General features: G+C 35.0%; 1 pseudogene; it reads right to left on the bottom strand.

The window, feature by feature from the left end:
- Positions 1 to 14,650: 14,650 nt before the first annotated feature.
- LOC107940596 (serine hydroxymethyltransferase 1, mitochondrial-like) lies at positions 14,651 to 16,717 on the bottom strand (annotated as a pseudogene).
- Between the last annotated feature and the right edge of the window lie 5,111 nt (positions 16,718 to 21,828).

The following is a 21,828-nucleotide window of genomic DNA, read 5'->3' as shown; positions in this document are numbered from 1 at the left end:
TCTTCAACAAGCATCGAAGAAATTTCGAGATGATGTGGGCCGGTCTAGAGGCACTTCTGGCCTTTTTAGACGAGACCGTGATCGACCCCCTATGGGTACCCGAGGCACTTCGATCGCTAGTGTTGGGAATGAACGTCAAGACAGAACAGAATGTCGATATTACGGTAAATGGCATTCGGGGAGTTGTAGATTCCATGACCGCTCCTGTTACAAGTGTGGATCAGTTGACCACTTCATTAAAGATTGCCCGAGGCTGTCTGAACAGAATGTAAATCAGAGTGGGAAACTGGGTGCTACCACTGCTCGAGGTAGACCATCTAGAAATACGGGCAATGCTAGTGGTGGTCAGAGAGGATCTAGAGATGCTACGACCAGATCCGAGGCTCGTGCGCCTGCTAGAGCTTATGCTATACGTGCCCGCGAGGATGCTTCTTCGCCTGATGTTATTACCGGTACTTTTACTCTCTTTGACACTAATGTAATTGCTTTGATTGACCCCGGTTCTACTCATTCTTACATATGTGAAACCTTAGCATCCAGTAAGACTTTACCTATTGAGTCTACTGAGTTCGTAATTCGGGTGTCAAATCCCTTGGGTCGTTACGTGCTTGTCGACAAAGTGTGCAAGAAATGTCCCCTAGTAATCCGAGGTTCCTGTTTTCCGGCGGACTTGATGCTTTTGCCGTTTGATGAATTTGATGTTATTCTCGGGTTGGATTGGTTGACCGTGCATGATGCTGTTGTGAATTGCAAAAGCAAGACTATTGATTTGAGGTGCGCGAATAACGAAGTAATCCGAGTTGAGTCTACGGACTTGGATGGGGTGCCAGCTGTAATATCCTCAATGTTGGCCCAGAAATATGTAAGAAAAGGGTGCGAAGCATACCTTGCGTATGTACTGGATGACCAAGAATTAGAAAGGAAACCCGAATCTGTGCCGGTGGTTTGTGAATACCCGGATGTTTTTCTTGAAGAATTACCGGGTTTACCACCTGTTCGGGAGATAGAGTTTGGTATTGAGCTTGTACCTGGGACTACGCCGATTTCGATAGCTCCGTATCGTATGGCACCAACCGAGTTAAAAGAGTTGAAAGCTCAGTTGCAAGAATTGACGGATAGAGGTTTCGCTCGGCCAAGTTTCTCACCTTGGGGTGCACCAGTATTGTTCGTGAAAAAGAAGGACGGAACCATGAGGTTGTGCATTGACTATCGTCAACTGAATAAAGTGACGATAAAGAATAAATATCCGTTACCGCGTATTGATGATTTGTTTGATCAACTAAAGGGGGCCTCAGTGTTCCCAAAAATAGATTTGAGATCGGGTTATTATCAGTTGCGGATTCGAGATTCGGACGTACCCAAAACTGCTTTCAGAACGAGGTACGGTCACTACGAATTCTTAGTGATGCCGTTTGGGCTCACTAATGCCCCTGCAGTATTTATGGATTTGATGAATCGGATCTTCAGACCATATTTGGATCGGTTCGTAGTTGTGTTCATTGATGACATCTTGGTCTATTCAAGAGATGAGACCGAACATGCTGAGCACCTGAGACTAGTGTTGCAAATGTTGCGGGATAAGCAGTTATATGCTAAGTTCAATAAGTGTGAGTTCTGGTTAAGAGAGGTTAGCTTCTTGGGTCATGTGGTATCCGCATCGGGTATTCGAGTTGACCCGAGCAAAATTTCAGCCATACTTAACTGGAAGCCTCCAAGAAATATTACTGAGGTTCGGAGCTTTTTGGGGCTCGCCGGTTATTATCGACGATTTGTCAAAGGTTTCTCGATGATAGCCACACCAATGACGAAGCTACTTCAAAAGGATGTTAAGTTCGAATGGACGGAGAAATGTCAGAAAAGTTTCGATCAACTAAAAACTCATTTGACTGAAGCTCCAATTTTAGTGCAACCCGAATCAGGCAAAGAGTTTGTCATTTATAGTGACGCATCCCTACTTGGGTTGGGTTGCGTATTGATGCAAGAAGGTCGAGTTGTGGCCTATGCGTCGAGGCAATTGAAGCCACACGAGAGAAATTATCCGACCCATGATCTCGAACTAGCTGCCATCGTATTTGCTTTGAAAATATGGCGACATTATTTGTTTGGTGAGAAGTGCCATGTATTTTCGGATCACAAAAGTCTCAAATATTTGATGACTCAGCGAGACTTGAATCTGCGACAAAGACGTTGGCTTGAGTTGTTGAAAGATTACGAGCTTGTTATTGATTACCACCCGGGAAAGGCTAATGTGGTTGCGGACGCCTTAAGCCGGAAGTCGTTGTTTGCTTTACGAGCGATGAATGTGCATTTGTCTGTTCTACCCGACAATGTGTTAGTAGCTGAATTAAAAGCCAAACCATTATTGACTCATCAAATTCGTGAAGCTCAGAAAGTCGATGATGAATTGGTTGCAAAACGGGCTGAGTGTGTTCCGAACAAGGAATCGGAGTTTCAAATTGATGATGATGATTGTTTGAGGTTCAAAAGTCGGTTGTGTGTTCCAAGGAATTCGGGACTCATTTCGATGATTCTGAACGAAGCCCATTGTAGCCGAATGTCAATTCACCCGGGGAGTACGAAAATGTACAACGATTTGAAACGTTGGTTTTGGTGGCATGGTATGAAACGAGACATCTCCGACTTTGTTTCGAGATGTTTAATATGTCAACAAGTGAAAGCGGAACATCAAGTGCCTTCAGGATTACTTCAGCCGATCATGATACCCGAGTGGAAATGGGATCGAGTCACAATGGACTTTGTGTCCGGACTGCCATTGTCAACAAGTAAAAAGGATGCGATTTGGGTTGTGGTTGATAGACTGACTAAGTCGGCTCACTTTATCCCCGTGCGTACGGATTTTTCATTGGATAAACTAGCCGAATTGTATGTTTCTCAGATTGTGAGATTACACGGGGTACCTATTTCTATCGTGTCAGATAGAGATCCGAGATTTACCTCACGATTTTGGAAGAAATTGCAAGAAGCTTTGGGTACCAAGCTGCATTTTAGCACTGCTTTTCACCCCCAAACCGATGGTCAATCCGAGCGGATAATTCAGATACTTGAGGATATGTTGAGATGTTGCATCCTCGAGTTCAGTAGTTCATGGGAACGGTATTTACCTTTGATTGAATTCGCTTACAACAATAGTTTTCAATCAAGTATTAAGATGGCACCTTACGAGGCTTTGTACGGTCGTAAATGCCGTACACCATTGTTTTGGACCGAGCTCGGTGAAAGTAAAATTTTCGGAGTTGATTTGATTAAGGATGCCGAACAGAAAGTAAAAGTAATCCGTGAAAGTCTGAAAGCAGCCACAGATCGTCAGAAGTCGTACGCGGATTTGAAACGAAAAGACATCAAGTATTAGGTGGGAGACAAAGTGTTCCTTAAGGTTTCACCTTGGAAAAAGATACTCAGATTTGGCCGTAAGGGCAAATTGAGTCCGAGATTCATTGGGCCGTACGAAATCTCCGGACGAGTTGGTCCAGTTGCGTATAGATTGATTTTGCCCCCTGAACTTGAAAAGATTCACAACGTTTTCCATGTCTCGATGCTTCGACGATATAGATCCGGCCCGTCGCATGTAATCGCTCCATCTGAGATCGAGATTCAACCTAACTTGAGTTATGAAGAACAACCGGTTCGCATTTTGATGCGTGAAGTAAAAGAGTTGCGAAATAAGAAAATCCCATTAGTGAAGGTGTTGTGGCATAAACACGGAATAGAAGAAGCCACTTGGGAACTTGAGAACTCTATGAAGGACCGATATCAAAAATTATTCACCGGTAAGATTTTCGGGGACGAAAATTTCTTAAGTGGGGGAGAGTTGTGACAGCCCTAAATTGACCCTAGTCGGGAAGTGGTTTCGGGACCACTAAGCCGAGTCACCGAAGTATTTGGATGTAATAATTATTGTCTAGAATATGTGAATATGAATGTGTGAAAGTTTTAAACTTCGATTTAGTCGATTGCATGTGAACCTAGTTAATAGGACTTATGTGTGACACTTTTGAAATGCGATAGGTTAATTTATAAGGACCTATTTAAGCATGTAGTGAAAATATTGGCTTTGCATGTCAAATACTCCTTTTGTGTGCATAGTGGCCGGCCATGATGGAGCATATATTAGACTATGTGGTAAATTTCCATGAAGTGGTCATTATTTTAAGTAAAAGAAAAGAAATAATAAAAGAAATACTAAGGATACTAAAAGAAAAAAAAAAAAGAGGGAGGTTATCACCTTGTTCTTCTTGGCCGATTGTAGAGAGGAAGATAGGAGGGTAGCATTCGGTCACTTGAAGCTTGAGAAGGTTAGTAAAATTTTGTTAGTTTTGAAATTTTAAGCTTAGTTTAAGTCATTTAGCTAGCTCCATATTAGCCCATTTGAAAACTTGGAATTTTTGATGGATGGATGGAGCATTCGGCTATGGTTATTAAAGAAGGAATTTGATTATTTCCTTTAAGTTTTGATGAAGAATGTGTTGAGTAAATTAGGGGTTTGAACACTTAAGGATTCGGCATTGTTCATGATTTTTTTTAGAAGGTGAGTTTGAATGATATGAGTAATGTCATGTATGGGTTTCGGCTTTGATAAGTAAAAATGTAAGGGTAATTGAAATGAATAATTGGAGGCTTAATCATCAAGAGGTTCGGCTATGGACTATAAGTGTTAGCTAATTCGGCACAAGAGTATAAATGTTAATTACTTTATAATTGAAGCCTTGAAGAATAGGTTGTGGATCATTAAAGTGTTGAAGGTTAAATCTTTAAGCTTGGTTAATTTGGACATTCGGCTATTCTCATGACACTAGATACAAGGGTGTGAAAGGTTATCTATATATATATAAGTTTAATTTATTCATGGTAACTTGGCATGTGGATTGGATATATGTTAGTTAATATATGCATTTGGAGGTGATGTGTTAAATAATTAGGTATACGGGTTGGTTTCATTATTGAGTATAAGGGCTAAGTGTTTTAAATTGCCTTTGATGTATACATGTTTATATTGAAATATTAAGGCTATGTTAGCCAATTGAGGGTTTCGGCCAAGATATTCAAATAGATTGGTGTGAATGTTTGAGTGATGAATTTGACTCTTGTGTCGAGTTGGGATGATATGTGTATTTATATAAAACTAAATGATGCTAAATAAATTCGATTATGCATGGTATTGAGCTAGTATCATGTTCGTTGGTACATGAGTAGAGCATATGTTTGATGTTTAATATCTAGTTAATAACATCTTTTGTACTTAGTTGTATGGTATACATGTATTAAATCGAATAGCTAATTTGATAAGTTATTTAATAAAATCTACTTGTTGAATCAAGCTCAAGAGCCAAGGGGGTCAAAATCTGATAAAGGAAAGGAAAAAGTGATCGAGTAGTCTATCCACAACTATTCAAAGTATCCGAGGTAAGTCTTCGAGGAATGACCCTACTTGAATTATATTGAAATGATTAGTCATACTATGACGGATAGTCGAATGTGCATAGAGACTAAGTTATAAAGCCAATCGAAATCATGCTCTTTGTGAGTGGCTATTGAGCCGAAATTTGAAAGGTTTAATAAATGATTTGTGTTTGAGCCTTAGTAACGAAAATAAGATATGGATGTGTTAAGATTATAGATATATGTGTGCATGAGCATTTGATATATCCGGGCTAAGACCCGAAGGCATTTGTGCAAGTTGATATATCCGGGCTAAGACCCGAAGGCATTTGTGCGAGTTGATATATCCGGGCTAAGACCCGAAGGCATTTGTGCGAGTTGATAAATCCGGGCTAAGACCCGAAGGCATTTGTGCGAGTTGATATATCCGGGCTAAAACCTGAAGGCATTTGTGCGAGTTGATATATCCGGGCTAAGACCCGAAGGCAATTATGCAAGTTGATATATCCGGGCTAAGACCCGAAGGCATTCGTGCGAGTTGCTATACCCGGGTTAAGACCCGAAGGCAATTGTGCTTGCGGTTATATCCGGCTAAATTTCGAAGAGACTTGGGTTTGAATGTGAGCGTTTTGTGCTGTAACTAATTCAATTAATACGCTCGACTAACCCGAACGATAAGGTATGTTTGCATGTGCTTCGGAAAAGTCGATTCGTTTTAAATAGTATTCGTGCAATCGGCTAACGAACTTCCGGCTTTTAGATAGGTTGATACCTTGTGTGTATATATGTTGATGGAGTGTGAAGTAAGTATGATTATGAGAATGTGTATCAATAAAGTGATTCAGTTAGCTATGTGAATGTAATACTTTAATCAAAGCCGATTTCATTACTTGAAACTTACTAAGCTTAAATTGCTTACCCGGTTGCTTTGGCTCTCTGTTTTATAGATTTTGTTCGTTAGCTATCGGATTCGGGATCAACGAAGTCGAAGTCATCCACACTATCAAAGCTCTTTTGGTACTCTTTTTGTTGAACTCTGGATATGGCATGTATAGGACTACCCCTTGTTGTTTTAAGTACTTTTTGTGATGTATGTGTGTACAGCCATGCGAAAATGGCTTGTAGAAGTGGAGTATGACATTAGACCATTTGTGTTTATGTATGTTTATATGGTTTCATGATGTGACTATGGTTTGGAATGGAAGTGTTGGGCAAATGATCAGCCATTGGAATGGCTAAATATGATCATATGTGGACCCATGTATGACGAATCCCTAGTTGGTCCATGGTAACCACGGAACAGGTAAAGTTTACCTTGAAAACAAATGCTGACAGCAGCAGTGGTGTGGATTTGAAAAATCACAAAAATTTGTAGGAATGGAGTTAAATAGTGAATAAATTGTGTAATCGAACCTTGATGAATCTATTTTCATATGAAAGTAACAAAAAAATCATATGGATAGTATATTAAGAGATATTAAAGTTCTCGTGAAACAGGGCCAAAACGGTTTCTGGATCTCCTGTTTCGACTTTGATAATTCACCATAAATTATCCAGAGATAATTAGAAGTCATGCCTTATATGTGTGGATTCCCCTTTGAGTCTAGTTTCATTAGAAACAAACGGTATCAGTATTGGATCCCTGTACAAGGATATATCCAAGTCGTAATGCGCAAAGGTCAGGGTAGTCGATCCCTGTAACATGGGAGACTTTGACTAATAAACTGTACTAATTGGCCAGACCAAAAATTCTAAAAAAAATTATGTAGATGGGCATATGAGTCTAGTTTCAGGGAAAAATCACGAAACAAATGTTCGAGTTGTGAAACTCAAGATATGATTTTTAAAGCGACTATTACGCAGATTGACAGTGTCTGGAAAATTTTTAAAAGTCTGTTAACACCTCGTGTTCGACTCCGGTGACTGTCTCGGGTTCGGGGTGTTACAATGCTCGAAAAGATTATTGATTGAGGAACATGGAAGAGTTCATGTGTTGAATATCTAGAGCATTTGTATCCGTTGAATACGACCTTTTCTTTCTTTTTGACATTTTTACTCTCATTGGTTAACTTTCTTTGTTTGCCACATTTGAAATAAAGGAATATGAGATATCCTTTTTATCCCTACCTGACCATTTTCATGCATCTCATTATGTGTTTATTTAATGATAAATAGTGAAATGACATACTCTAAACAAAAGAAATGTCAAGCATTACCCGGATAAGAATTCGATAAGTGCAAGATCTTCAAAGCAAGAACAAAGTTTAACCAAGGGCAAAAGGGTGATATCTGAGAAACGTCGATTACTCGTAAAGCTCGAAGACAGGTATGAGGCCTGAAGAGAAGGTCGAGAATCAAAGCAATGAACGCAGATCCTCAACAATCATGGCGAAAATGACATACGACCAATATGCTTAAGGAGCACTGCATAATCATGTAGGCATAAAGGCTTTTAAGACAAACATGTGCATATCATGATGACATCATGCATGGCATATACAGGTAATCCAGTAAAGCAAGAAATCTTGAATGAGAGTCGCACTGAATCAAAGGAAAAGATACCTGAGTTCTACCAAAGGACTGGTTATGGTATTTTGATGTTTAATATTCATGCTTTCCAAGGAAAATCAACTCATATTGCGAGAGATGAGTTGAGCCTCAAGACACGTTGAGGTATTTTTAATTTTTTTTTTCAAAATCAACTCATATTGCGAGAAGTGAGTTGAGCCTCGGGCACGCCGAGGTATTTTTAGTTTATGTTTTAAATTGACTCATATTGCGAGAGGTGAGTTAAGCCTTTTAATTTTTGTTTTTCAAAATCAACTCATATTGCTAGAGGTGAGTTGAGCCTCAAGACACGCTGAGGTAATTTCAATTTCTGTTGTTAAAAAAAAATTAACTCATATTGCGAGAAATGAGTTGAGCCTCAGGACACGCTGAAGTAATTTCAATTTCTGTTTTCAAAATTCAACTTATATTGCGAGAAATGAGTTGAGCCTCAAGACACGTTGAGGTATTTTCAATTTCTGTTTTCAAAAAAAAAATCAACTTATATTGCGAGAGGTGAGTTGAGCCTCGGTTCACATGCTGAGGTATTTTCAATTTCTGTTTTTAAAAAAAATCAACTCATATTGCGAGAGGTGAGTTGAGCTTCAGATTACACACTGTGGTATTTTTTTCAATTCATATTGCGAGAGGTGAGTTGAGCCTCAGGACACGATGAGGTAATTTTAATTTCTGTTTGTCAAGAATCAACTCATATTGCTAGAGGTGGGTTGAACCTTTTAATTTCTACTTTTTCAAAATCAGCTCATATTGCAAGAGGTTAGTTGAGCCTCGGGGCACGCTGAGGTATTTTCAATTTTTGTGTTTTAATTTCAACTCATATTGCGAGAGGTGAGTTGAGCCTCAGGACACGCTGAGGTATTTTCAATTTTCATTTTTTTAATTTATGTTTCAAAAAAATCAACTCATATTGCGAGAAGTGAGTTGAGCCTCAAGATGCTGAGGTAATTTCAATTTTTGTTTGTCAAAAATCAACTCATATTGCGAGAGGTGAGTTGAGCCTCAGGACACGCTGAGATATTTTCAAATTCTACTTTTATCAAAAAAATCAACTCATATTGTGAGAGGTGAGTTGAGCCTAGGGACACGCTGATGTATTTTCAATTTTTTCTTTTTAAAAGAATCAACTCATATTGCGAGAGGTGAGTTGAGTCTCGGGCCACACGTCGAGGTCCTTTCAAATTCTATTTTTAATTTCTTTTTTTTTAATTTATGTGTTTCAAAAAAATCAGCTCATATTGCGAGAGGTGAGTTGAACCTCAAGACGCTGAGGTGTTTTCCATTTCTATTTTCAATTTCTGTTTTAATTCAAAAAATCAACTCATATTGTGAGAGGTGAGTTGAACCTCAAGTCACATTGAGGTATTTTCAATTTATCATCAAAAAATCAACTCATATTGCGAGAGGTGAGTTGAACCTCAAGACCCGTTGAGGTATTTTCAATTTCTGCTCAATTTATGTTTTTCAAAAATCAACTCATATTGCGAGAGGTGAGTTGAGCCTCACATGCTGAGGTGTTTTCAATTTCTATTTTTCAAAAAATCAACTCATATTGCGAGAGGTGAGTTGAGCCTTGGCTTACACGCTGAGGTATTTTTCAATTTCTGTTTGTCAAAAAAATCAACTCATATTGTGAGAGGTGAGTTGAGTCTCGGCTCACATGCTGAGGTCTTTTTAATTTCTGCTTTTCAATTTCTGTTTTTTCAATTTATATTTTTTCAAAAAAATCAACTCATATTGCGAAAGGTGAGTTGAGCCTCGGGACACGCTGAGGTAATTTCAATTTCTGTTTGTCAAAAATTAACTCATATTGCGAGAGGTGAGTTGAGTCTCAGCTCACATGCTGAGGTCTTTTTAATTTCTGCTTTTCAATTTCTATTTTTTCAATTTCTGTTTTTCAAAAATCAACTCATATTGCGAGATGTGAGTTGAGCCTTGGGTTCACATGTCGAGGTATTTTCAAAATCTACTTTTGCGAGAGGTGAGTTGAGCCTTGGCTCACATGCTGAGGTCTTTTCAATTTCTGTTCTTCAATTTCTGTTCGTAAAAAAAATCAACTCATATTGCGAGAGATGAGTTGAGCCTCAGGACACGCTGAGGTATTTTTAAATTTCTGTTTTTCAAAAAAATCAACTCATATTTCGAAAGGTGAGTTGAGCCTCGGGACACGCTGAGGTAATTTCAATTTCTGTTTGTCAAAAATTAACTCATATTGCGAGAGGTGAGTTGAGTCTCGGCTCACATGCTGAGGTCTTTTTAATTTCTGCTTTTCAATTTCTGTTTTTTCAATTTATATTTTTCAAAAATCAACTCATATTGCGAGATGTGAGTTGAGCCTTGGGTTCACATGTCGAGGTATTTTCCAAATCTACTTTTGCGAGAGGTGAGTTGAGCCTTGGCTCACGTGCTGAGCTATTTTCAATTTCTGTTTTTAATGTCTAGTTTTACAGAGTCAATTCATATTGCGAGAAATGAGTTGAGCTCAGGATCACATGCCGAGTAAAGAATCAATATTAGAGCTGATTGAAGACACCAGATTTTGTCTCCCTGAAGTTGCAGTGGAGTTAATCGAGGATATCAGATCTTGCCTTTCTAAAGTGGCAGAAGAGAATACCCAAAACCTTATCTCACTGAAGCGATAGAAGAGCATATTGAATTACATTGGAACAGATTGAAGCTACAAGGCATATCTCCGAATTTGCAGTGGATTGAACCAAAGCTACAAGATGCGATGGACTGGAAAGAGACTACCTGGATGAGAAGAGCACCAAAGAAGTCCATACTTAGCAAGACCGGGCAAAATTGGCCTTTCTTTATATCTTTGCTCTATTCTTGTTACACGATAATAAGCAAAGAGGGGCAGCTGTTGTAGGCCAATTTTAGGCCATTTACATCAAAACCCAATTTAGCCTTACCTAACCCACCAAAATTAAACCCAAAACCCAAAATCTTAACTATCCAAAGCCCAATTTACATCAAAACCCCAATGGCCCAAACCCTAAGCCCAAATCAAAATAAAAAAACCTAGCCCACAACTTAAACTTTTCTCAACTAGCCACTCCTTTTCCACCACCAACTCCACTAGCCACACATTTTCCACCACCGACTCCACTAGCCACTCTTTTTCCACCACCAACTCCACTAGCCACACCTTTTCCACCACCAACTCCACTAGCCACTCTTTTTCCACCACCAACTCCACTAGCCACATCTTCTCCACCACCACTTGTACCTACAAATGAAGACATAAACAATAAAAAAATATTTTGTAAATGGCTATATAACCTTCTCATATTTTGTATATGGGGGGGATTTTTTTTGGAGAGTTTTTGGGAGAGAAAGTTATTGTAAAGGATTTTTGGAGAGGTTTCTTTTTAAAGTAATTAAGGAGAAGAGTTATTGTGAAGGCTAGTTTTTGGAGAAGCTAGTTTTTTTTGAAGATTAATCAAAGATCAAAGCAAAAGAGGTTTCTTTGTCTATTCTCATTTTAAGTTCTTTGTTTACTTATTGTTTTCCTTTCAATTTTATTTTGTTTCTTTTATACGAAAGTAAAAAAAAAAATAAAAGGAGGAAGCTTACCCATTTTTACCGAAAAAGTTTTTTTGAGGTCCGGCTGCCGTGTACGGTGGCGCCGGCGGTGGTCCGGCGACCGGACGATGGCCGACCTTGTGGCCGAAAATCATCCACCCTCTCCCTCTCTCTCCTTTTTTGTTATTATTATATTTCTTAATATTATATTATGTATATTCTTTTAATATATTAGGTATATTTTAAATTCTATATTACGTATATATATATTTTATACTATTTTATTTATATATCTTTAATATTATATTATTTATATATATATTTTTCTACATGTTATCTTATGTATATATCTTAACTATATTATGTATATATTTTTAACACTATATTATGTACATATTTTTAATATTATCACGTATTTATTTTTTATATATGTGCATATTGATGTAGTATTATTAATAGTATTTTTTAAACATCGTTATTATTTCTAATATATATATTATGTACATCTTTTTATTTCTATTTTATTTTTTATTTTTCAATATTAATTATTATTATTCTAATATTTTGATATTTTGATATTTTAATATTTAATATTTTATATATTTTATTATTCACATCATTGTTCGCATTTTTTGACAATAATATTCTTGGATTTTTTTACTATCATTTTAAAAACTTTTTACATTTTAATTTTAAGATTAAGGCAATGCATCAATTTTAACATTAAGTCATCGATTTCATCGCTATGTTGGGTGAAATTAATCGGCTCGTGTTAAAAACGGGACGTCCTTCTAAAAAACAAAAAAAAAATTGCAACTTCTCATTTCCTTCAATCGGATCACACTTAAATGTCAAATTGAATTCGTATTTTTGAAAATCAAGACAACATGTGTTTAATAAGATACCAATTTTGGGCGTCGCGAGGGTGCCAATACCTTCCTCGTGCGTAACCGACTCCCGAACCCTAAATTTTCTCTGGATTTTAACGTAGACCTAAACTCAACCTTTTATTTGTTTTAATAAAAGATCTAATAGGTGTCCGATCACACCTAGGAAAAAGGATCGGTGGCGACTCCCTATTTATTTCAAAAATCAAACGTCAAATTTCAAAAAAAAAATTCAATAAATCGCCACAATTAGCGACCAAGCTAAGCTAAAATTTTTACGTCGCTACATATCATATGCCTTGTTGTGTACAAGGTTGGCTCCTCAGTTCTTTTACTTCATAGTTCCTTTCTCAAATCCAATCGTAGGGAATTGCTTGGCGAACTCCTCGACATCATGGAGGAGTTTTGCAACCTCAAAGTTGAAGCCGGATGTCGAAACCATTTTTTTCAAAAGAAAAAAGGGTCGACTTTTGTTTTTGAAAACAAAAATTGGAGTCGCCACCAATCCTTTTTTATGAGGTGTGATCGGGTCACCTTGTGATTGATTGTTTTAATAAAATGTTTTGATTTACTAAAACAACAGTTTTGGTCTACGAAATTTGAGAAAACAGTTTCGGGAGTTGGTTAAGCACGAGGAAGGATTAGCACCCTCGTAACACCCAAAATTGGTACCTAATTGATTAATTAATGTCTTAACACCAAAAGTTGAAAACCTGAAAAGAATTTAAAATACGATCCTCTCTTTTTTATTAACGTTAATTTTACAAAAAATGTTTGGATAAATAGAAGCGGATGCTAAAGACCTTCTTGTCCCGAAGTAATAAAATGTCACATCCAGTACGTTAGGACACGACATTTTAAACCTTTGAGAATAAGCTTGTCTTTTGATTTTCAAAACTCATGCATTTTAATTTTAAAAGGATATTCGGTCATTTGGGTCAAACGAGAAAAATCAAAACCCAGTACGTTAGGGCACGATCTCTCAAGTTTCTAAATATGGAACATTGCCTTATTTTGAAAATTTTCTTTTTATGAAATAATAGCAAATGTGAAATTTAAAACGATGCGTATTTATTTTGTTTGAAGTATAATAAAATGGTACATTATGAATAAATACGTTGGGACCTAATTCTCGATATGATTTGAACAAAACAAACTAAAATGGCAATATGAACATGGAATAATAATGTACAAATAAAACGTTATGTTAATGAATGTCTATAATATGGAAATACTAACAAATCCTAGTATACATAATGCAATAACCACATACTATCACTTTAATACCAACACGAACAATCGAAGGGAATTAAGATAAAATAAACAACAAATAATTTCAATGATAACAAAAATAAAATAGGCACTGAACAAGACAAAACCGATTTTTATGGTACAATAAGGACTAGTGAATACATAAATAGATATAAAAATAAATATTGAAGAAAGTAGTTTGTAAAATATTGAAAATAGAAGAGTAAATTGAAATATAAAATAAAATTAAAGGAGCAATTTGTGAATAAATATACTATAAATAAATATAATAATAATATATAAAAAATAATGATATTGATACATAAGTATAAATATAAATATATACATAGAAATATAATAATAATAATAATAATAATAATAATAAAAGTTTTAAAATCATATAAGAAGACATAAATAAATAAATAACAACACGATATAAATAAATAAATAAATAAATAAATAAAATGTTAATAACAAGAGTAAAAAAACATATATAAGAAAAATAATAATGAAAATAATATTAGTATATAAATAGAAATAGAAATATAATAAATAGAAATATAATAATAGTAGAAATATAAATAGATAAATAAAAATTAGATAAATAATAATAGTATTAGAATAACAAAATAATAATAGTAATAATATATTAAATTAGTTAATTTGATAATAAAATAGTGAAAAAAGAAGAAGATTAAATCGAACCTTAAAGTAAAATTTTGGGGAAAATAAAAAATAAATAAAAAGAAATGGACCAATTTGAACGTGCGAATAACAAGGAGGGACCAAAAGGGAAATAATTCCCACCCTCCAAAACGCACAGCTTCAAGGAGGACCAAAATGCAGTCAAAACAAATTTTAGGGCCAAAATTAAAAATAATAAAAACTTAATTGCAAAACAATAAAAAAGCAAAAGGGCTAAAAACAATTGGACGAATTTAGAAAAACAAAGAAATTAAAATGAAATTTACAAAATTCCCACGTCAAATTGAAAGAGAAAAGAAAATAATTCAATTCCAATAGAAATAAGAAAAGAGAAAATAATCCAATTTCAAATTAAGATAAGAATACAAAAGTAATTGATTCTTTCAAAGAATAAAATACCCCTATTTATATTATATATATATATATGAGATTTACTAAAAATAGCCTAACTAATTTAATAAATTAAAATAAAATAAAATAAATAAAAACAAAAAAAAATATTTTCTTATTTTTGGCTTTTTACCAAGTCAATAAAATTTGACAATTACTTGACTTTCTCTATCTTTTTTTATTTAGCTCCAATTTTTCAGTGCAACAGCTAGACCAGTAATCGTGTGATTGTGTGGACCGCCTTGAAGTCCAGGAAAGACTGCCTGATTGATTTTGTCTTCATAATCATACAAAACCACTTTCCCCTGTTTGTTAATCTCTTTCACTCCTTTTCTGAAGAAAATCATAGCTCCACGAGGTCCACGAAGCGGCTTGTGAGTTGTGGTGGTCACAACATCGGCATACTCAAAAGGTGAAGGTATAACACCAGCTGCAACCAAACCACTTATATGTGCCATGTCTGCTAACATTATTGCCTTTTGCTTGTCACAAACCTGGTCAATACAAAACAAACATGACATCCAACATGATCAAAGCAGATAGGCCCAGATAAAAGTAAAGAAGGTTACCTTCCGGATACGCGCATAATCGTATTGACGGGCATAAGCACTAGCACCAGCAACTAGTAATTTTGGCCTAAAAAGAGTTGCACTCTTCTCCAACTGAAATCAGAAACTTGGGTGTCAAGAAAACCGAATTCCGGCATGAGAAAATGAGAAGTGATGAAATAAATACCTGGTCATAGTCAATGTAACCGGTGCTCTCATTCAATCGATACGGCATTGTCTCGAAAAATATAGATACGGCGATATCTTTTTGGTATCGGTCTACCGATCACAAAAGCAACTATGTAAGGGCATATTTTAAAGTGTAGCAGAATTAAGGTATGCAAATTTAAAGTACCTGATAACCATGAGAGAGATGTCCTCCATGAGGAAGATCAAGAGCCATGATTCTATCATGAGGTTTCAATAGCGCGGTGTATACTTGGAAGTTAGCCGGAGAACCAGAAAGCGGCTGCACGTTCACTGCCGTGCAACATGCATATACCATTACTAATCTGTAAATACATCTGTTAAACAACTATTACTATAAACCTTACCTCCTCATTTTTGAGGATCCAATCTGAATGCTTCGAGAGCGCGGTTCTGACATAACGTCTCGGCCATGTCGATGTACCTGTAAGTAGGAAGTAAAAAACATCACTCAAACAGCCGAAGTCAACATAAATTTACTCAGTATGGTCACATGAACAACACAAAAAGATTAGCTAACACTGTAACATACTTATTGCCTCCATAGTATCTTGCACCAGGATACCCTTCACTGTACTTGTTAGTCGTGATAGAACCAACTGCTTGCATCACCGACACCGATGTGAAGTTCTCCGATGGAATGAGTTCAAGTCCCTTTTATTAAGACCAAACAGCTTTCAATTAAACTAACATTTAATGGCGGATAATTTAGCATGTAATTTTAGTCCATTGGGGAGCTTTTTGAATGGAGGTACCTTCCATTGGCGAGCTTTTTCAAGCTCGATGATATCAGCAATTTCAGGATCAACGACTTCAAGTGGAGCATTTAGTTGCTTTGGCCACTGTAAACAGAGCTGCACCCACCAAATAAAAAGATTAATATGAACGGAGAGAAAAACAAAGTAAAATTATACGTAGAAGAAAAGATGAAAGAGAAGAAACCATGTAACAGTGGGAGGTGGCATTGGAAAGGGGACGAAAAGGCTTATCAATGGAAGAGGAGAGTCGACGAAATGCCATTGCCACGGCCATTTTCCTTTACTTTTGGTTGTTTTTTGTTTATGGGGGACTGAAGCTGTGGAGGAAGATCGCTTGGCTGAATTTGGGTGGGAAGGAAAATGGGAATCGTATGTTTTATGATTTGCTAAGGTTTTTTAGTTTGTGGCATTAAGTGAGGATTAGACTTTGGTGGCTGAAAGCCAGTTGTCGAAAATTGTGGGTTTCAATCGGAAGTCATTTTCTTTTCCCATTATTTTCTCTGACACTTTCTCTCAAACCAAACGTCTTCTGTCTCTCTAACGAGTACCACTATCTTTCTATTCTAACGGGAATAATTATAAATTTAGCACTTTTGAATATTAGTCAATTTTACTTTTACTTTTTAAAATTAAATTTGGTTCTCAAAATTTTTTAAAAAAGTTTAATTCCATCGTCAATATTTTAAAAAAGAATTAAATTATTATTTTAATAAAAATTACTGATTAAAATATTAATTTTTTTAATATAACAATTCCTATAAAAATTCACTGTATAATTCATGTTTTTTTATTATCAAAATTCATTTTCTTTAATTTTTATTTTTTGAATGTTTTTATATATTTTTTAAATTATTTGTTGATGTGATTTGTAAAATAAATAGTGTCATGTAATATTAAGTACACATAAATTACTATGAGGTTTGCCACGCCAATGTTGTTAAAAAATTAATGTTTTAATTAACATTTCTGTTAAAAATTGATTTGACTTTTTTTAATAGGTTAACGACTAAATTTAAATTAATAAAAAAATAAGTGTTAAATTGAAAAAAATGTAAATATTAAAATGTAAATTTATCATATAACACCTTACCCTTAACCTGATCAACGAACTTAGATATAGGATGTAGCAATCATCACCAAAACAACTCAAAAATAGGCAATAAATCATAATACCAAAGCCAAACAAAAAAATCGTGACATATTAATGAGCAAATAAAGTGTTAAATGCATGAACAAGATATTAATAGAGCCCACACGCAAAAGTTTGTGATCAAGGTCAATAAAAATTGGAGTCAAGTTATGATTTTTGAGATAAAATATCAAAATATAGGGTTATGTCTCGAAACATGCTTCCATGTTTCATCATTTTTGTTTCAAAGTTTGAAATCTCAAGACAATGACTCTTATGTCTTGAGACAAGTCCTTAAATCTCAAGACATTAGACTGAATTTTCAATACTTTAACTTCAATTTTCTTTATCTCAAGACTTGACGCTATATGTTTCTTATATTTTATATGATTTATGGTGTATTTCTAGTTTTGAATTTCAATTATGGGATTGATATTATTTTAAGATAAAAGTTGTTGATGTGTCATGCAATAACATTATCTGCTTATCGAAATTTTAAGTATGTCGTTCAATATTGTTGTCATTTCTGCATCAAAAGTTTAAAATTTTAAGAATATATATTAAATTATGGCACACTCACAATATAGGATAAACAAGCAATGTATGTCGATTTTTTTATTGGCAAAAAAGAGGTCATTTTTTTTCAAGATTTAAAAAATAGGCTGATTTTAGAGAGAGAGTGTGAAAACGTATGTCGTTCGATATTGTTGTCATATTTGCATCAAAAGTTCAAAACCTTAAGAATATATATTGAATTATGGCACACTCATAATATGGGCTAAACAGGCAATATATGTTGATTTTTTTATTGGCAAAAAATAGGTCATTTTTTTTTCAAGATTTAGGAAATATGCTGATTTTGAAGAGTGTGCTGGGCACACATTCACACACTCTCTCCTCGGCCACCGATTTGTTAAGAGTTTTTAGGGTTAGGGTTTTTTTATTTAAGAATTAGGGTTTTCATTAGTTTAGGATTTTTTGAATTTTTATTTTTTTGAATATTTTTATATATATTTAAATTATTTGTTGATGCGACGTGTAAAACAAATAATGTCATATAAGCATTAAGTATACATAGATTACTACGTGGGTCACCATGCCAATATCGTTAAAAGATTAATGTTTTAGCTAACATTTTTGTTAAAAAGTGGTTTGACTCGTCTTTTAAAAGGTTAATGACTAAATTTAACTTAATAAAAGAGTAGGTGTCAAATTGAAAAAAATGTAAATATTAAAAACTAAATTTATCATATAATACAGGATGTCATGTTCGTCACCAAAGCAACTCAAATAGGCAATAAATCATCATATTGAAGCCAAACAATAAAAAAAGTGACATATAAATTAATAAGCAAATAAAATATTAAATGTATTAACAAGATACTAATTGAGCCTACACACAAAAGTCCATGATCAAGGTCAATTAATAAAAATTGGGGCTAAGTTATGATTCTTGAGACAAAATATCAAAATATAGGGTTATGTCTCGAGACAAGCCTCTATGTTTCACAATTTTTGCTTCAAAGTCTGAAATTTTGAGACAATGACCCCTACATCTCGAGACAAGCCCATAAATCTTGAAACACTAGACTGAATTTTCAATACTTTAACTTTGATTTTCTTTATCTCAAGACTTGACACTCTATGTTCCTTGTATTTTATATGGTTTGTGGTGTATTTCTAGTTTTGAATTTCAATTATGGGACTAATATTATTTTAATATAAAAGTTGTTGATATGTCATGCAATAACATTATCTGCTTGTCAAAATTTTAAGTATGTCGTTCAATATTGTTGTCATTTTTGCATCAAAAGTTCAAAACCTTAAGAATATATATTAAAGCATGGTACATTCACAATATGGGCTAAATAGGTAATATATGTCGATTTTTTATTGGCAAAAAATAGGTCATTTTTTTTAAAATTTAGGAAAATAAGTCAATTTTGGAGAGAGTGTGTGAAAGTGTGTCCAGCTGGGTGTCCTTTCACACTCTCTCTTCTTGACCACCGACTTGTTAAGGGTTTTTTTGTGTTAGGGTTTTTTTGTGTAAGAATTAGGGTTTTCATCGGTTTAGGGTTTTGAGAGTAAAACTGTGAAAGTTTATAGGTAGATTTGACGGGTTGAGGATACGATAACTCCTCTGAAAACACATACATTTCATATATCATGTAGGGATAAGAACAATACCTTATAAACCCATCCTATGAAAGTCAAGTTTCGAGGTGGCAGTACTTGATATGGTCACGAGTAGAAGTCTAAGTGAAGGTCCCAGTCAGCAGCCGTTGTAACGCCCCTACGCCCGAAACTGTCGCCGGAGTCGAGCTTGAGGAGTTACCGAACATAATTTATCAAATTAAGAACTTCAAATCTTTTGTTTCTACATTCACAGCTTTCTAGCTACTCGCGTCACAGTTACAAGAAAAATCATATCTCGAGTTAGGAAACTTGAAATCAAGATCCGTAAATTTTCCCTAAATCTATACTCATATATCTATTTACTAATTTTTTTCTAGAATTTTTGGTTTGGCCAATTAGTACAGTTTATTAGTTAAAGTCTCCCTGTTTCAGGGTTTCGACTGCTCTGACATCTGTGTATTACGAATCAGATATCTCTCTATACAGAATTTCAATGACTACGAGGTTTGTTTCTCTTAAAACTACACTCAATAAGGAATCTTTAAATATAAATAATGACTTCTAATTATTTTTTTACAATTTATTATGAATTTTTAAAGTCAGAATAGAGGATTCAGAAATCACTCTGGCCCTGTTTCACAAGGTTTCAAATATCTCATAAAGTATAATTTATATGCCTGTTTTTTTTATCCATATGAAAATAGACTCATTAAGCTTAAATTTCATAACTTGCTCATCATTTAATTCCATTTATACTATTTTTAGTGATTTTTCAAATTCATGTCATTGCTGCAGCAATATTCTGTTTTAAGGCAAATTTCATCTTTTCATGAGTTGTTATGAACTAGATAACCTATTAAACTTCCATGATATCAAACATGATCTAAATTTAACCATCACCATGACTTATCAATATCAAACATTTTTTCAACCAATCATGGCCATATCATAAAATTATTTACATAAAATAAATATATTGCTATACATGCCATACTTAAGTTTTACAAGCCATTTACCCAGATGAAAGTCCTTTGGATAGTGTGATCGAACCTTCGACCCGTCCCGATTCCCGAGCTGACTTGTTCAAAACTACAGTAAATAAAGAGAAGGGAGTAAGCATAAATGCTTAGTAAGTTCATATGTAAATTGTGACAGCCCTAAATTGACCCTAGCCGGAAAGTGGTTTCAGGACCACGAAACCGAGTCTTATAAATAATTAAAGGTTATATTCTTTGTTTATGATGTGCGTAAATGCTTGTGTGATAGTTCCATACTTTAATTTGGTCAGTGTATGTGAAATTTATTAGTAGGGACTTATGTGAGACAATTTAGAAATATGCTAGGCAAGTGTTCAAGTGGCCTATTAATATATGTGGGAAAGTGCTTGTCCTTGCATGTCAAATTAGCCAAATTAAAGCATAGTGGCCGGCCATGCTATGGGTGGAAACATGTCACAAACATGTTATGCTAGTGATGTATGTTAGGAAAAATAAAATAATGAGCATGGTAATTAAATAATGAAGGGAGGAGTGATGAAAAAAAAATGGTCTCATCCATGCCCCCCTTTGCCGTGAATGGAAGAAAGAAAACAAAAAAAAAGGCTTCATTCTTTGGTTGTTCTTGGCCGAATAGAAGAAAGAGAAGAAGGGGGAATAGCTTGATAAAATCGGCTATGGTGGTTTGCTAGACTAAGGTATGTTTGATGTTGTCCATGAGATTCATGCATGTTTTTAGTTGTTAGTTTGAGTTCTAACTAGCCCATGGTTCAAATCTTTACTATGTTATGGAGATGATATTCGGCTAAGGTGGATTTGTGTTGATGTCATTTGCATGCTAAAAGTGAAGCTTTGTAATGATGCATGTGATGGTGGATTGATGACTCTTGAATCTTCTTTTTAGCATTTTTGAGTGAGACATTAAGTTCTTTGTTTAACCATGACCAAAATTGAAATGGTATGGTGTTGTGATGCATTCGGCCATGGTAGGAAGTAGAAGGGAAATATGGTTGTTGTTAGAAGAAGTAGAGTCTAACAAATGAGCACATATGTGCATTAGTTGCTAGATGGAGAAGAATCGGCTAGCAAGTTGTGTGCCAAGGCCGAATATAATTTTGTATATTAATGAGTAATGCATGTGTTGAATTGATGGAAAGGGAGAGGATGCTTTACTAGTGTATATATGTGTATTGGCCAAGTTTTGAACTTGAAACAAAATGGTGTTTAGTCCATACAAGTGACCATACTTGTAGAATGTATTAAGTGTTGCAATCGGCCTCAACATAGACATGTATGTTCGGCCACATGAATGAGTACATAAGTTGATGTGTA

The sequence above is a fragment of the Gossypium hirsutum genome, chromosome A02 (assembly GCF_007990345.1).
Source record: "Gossypium hirsutum isolate 1008001.06 chromosome A02, Gossypium_hirsutum_v2.1, whole genome shotgun sequence".
In the NCBI taxonomy this organism is placed as follows: Eukaryota; Viridiplantae; Streptophyta; class Magnoliopsida; order Malvales; family Malvaceae; genus Gossypium; species Gossypium hirsutum.
Note: the sequence above shows the minus strand (reverse complement) of the source record. Positions and strands in the feature narration are given on the sequence as shown.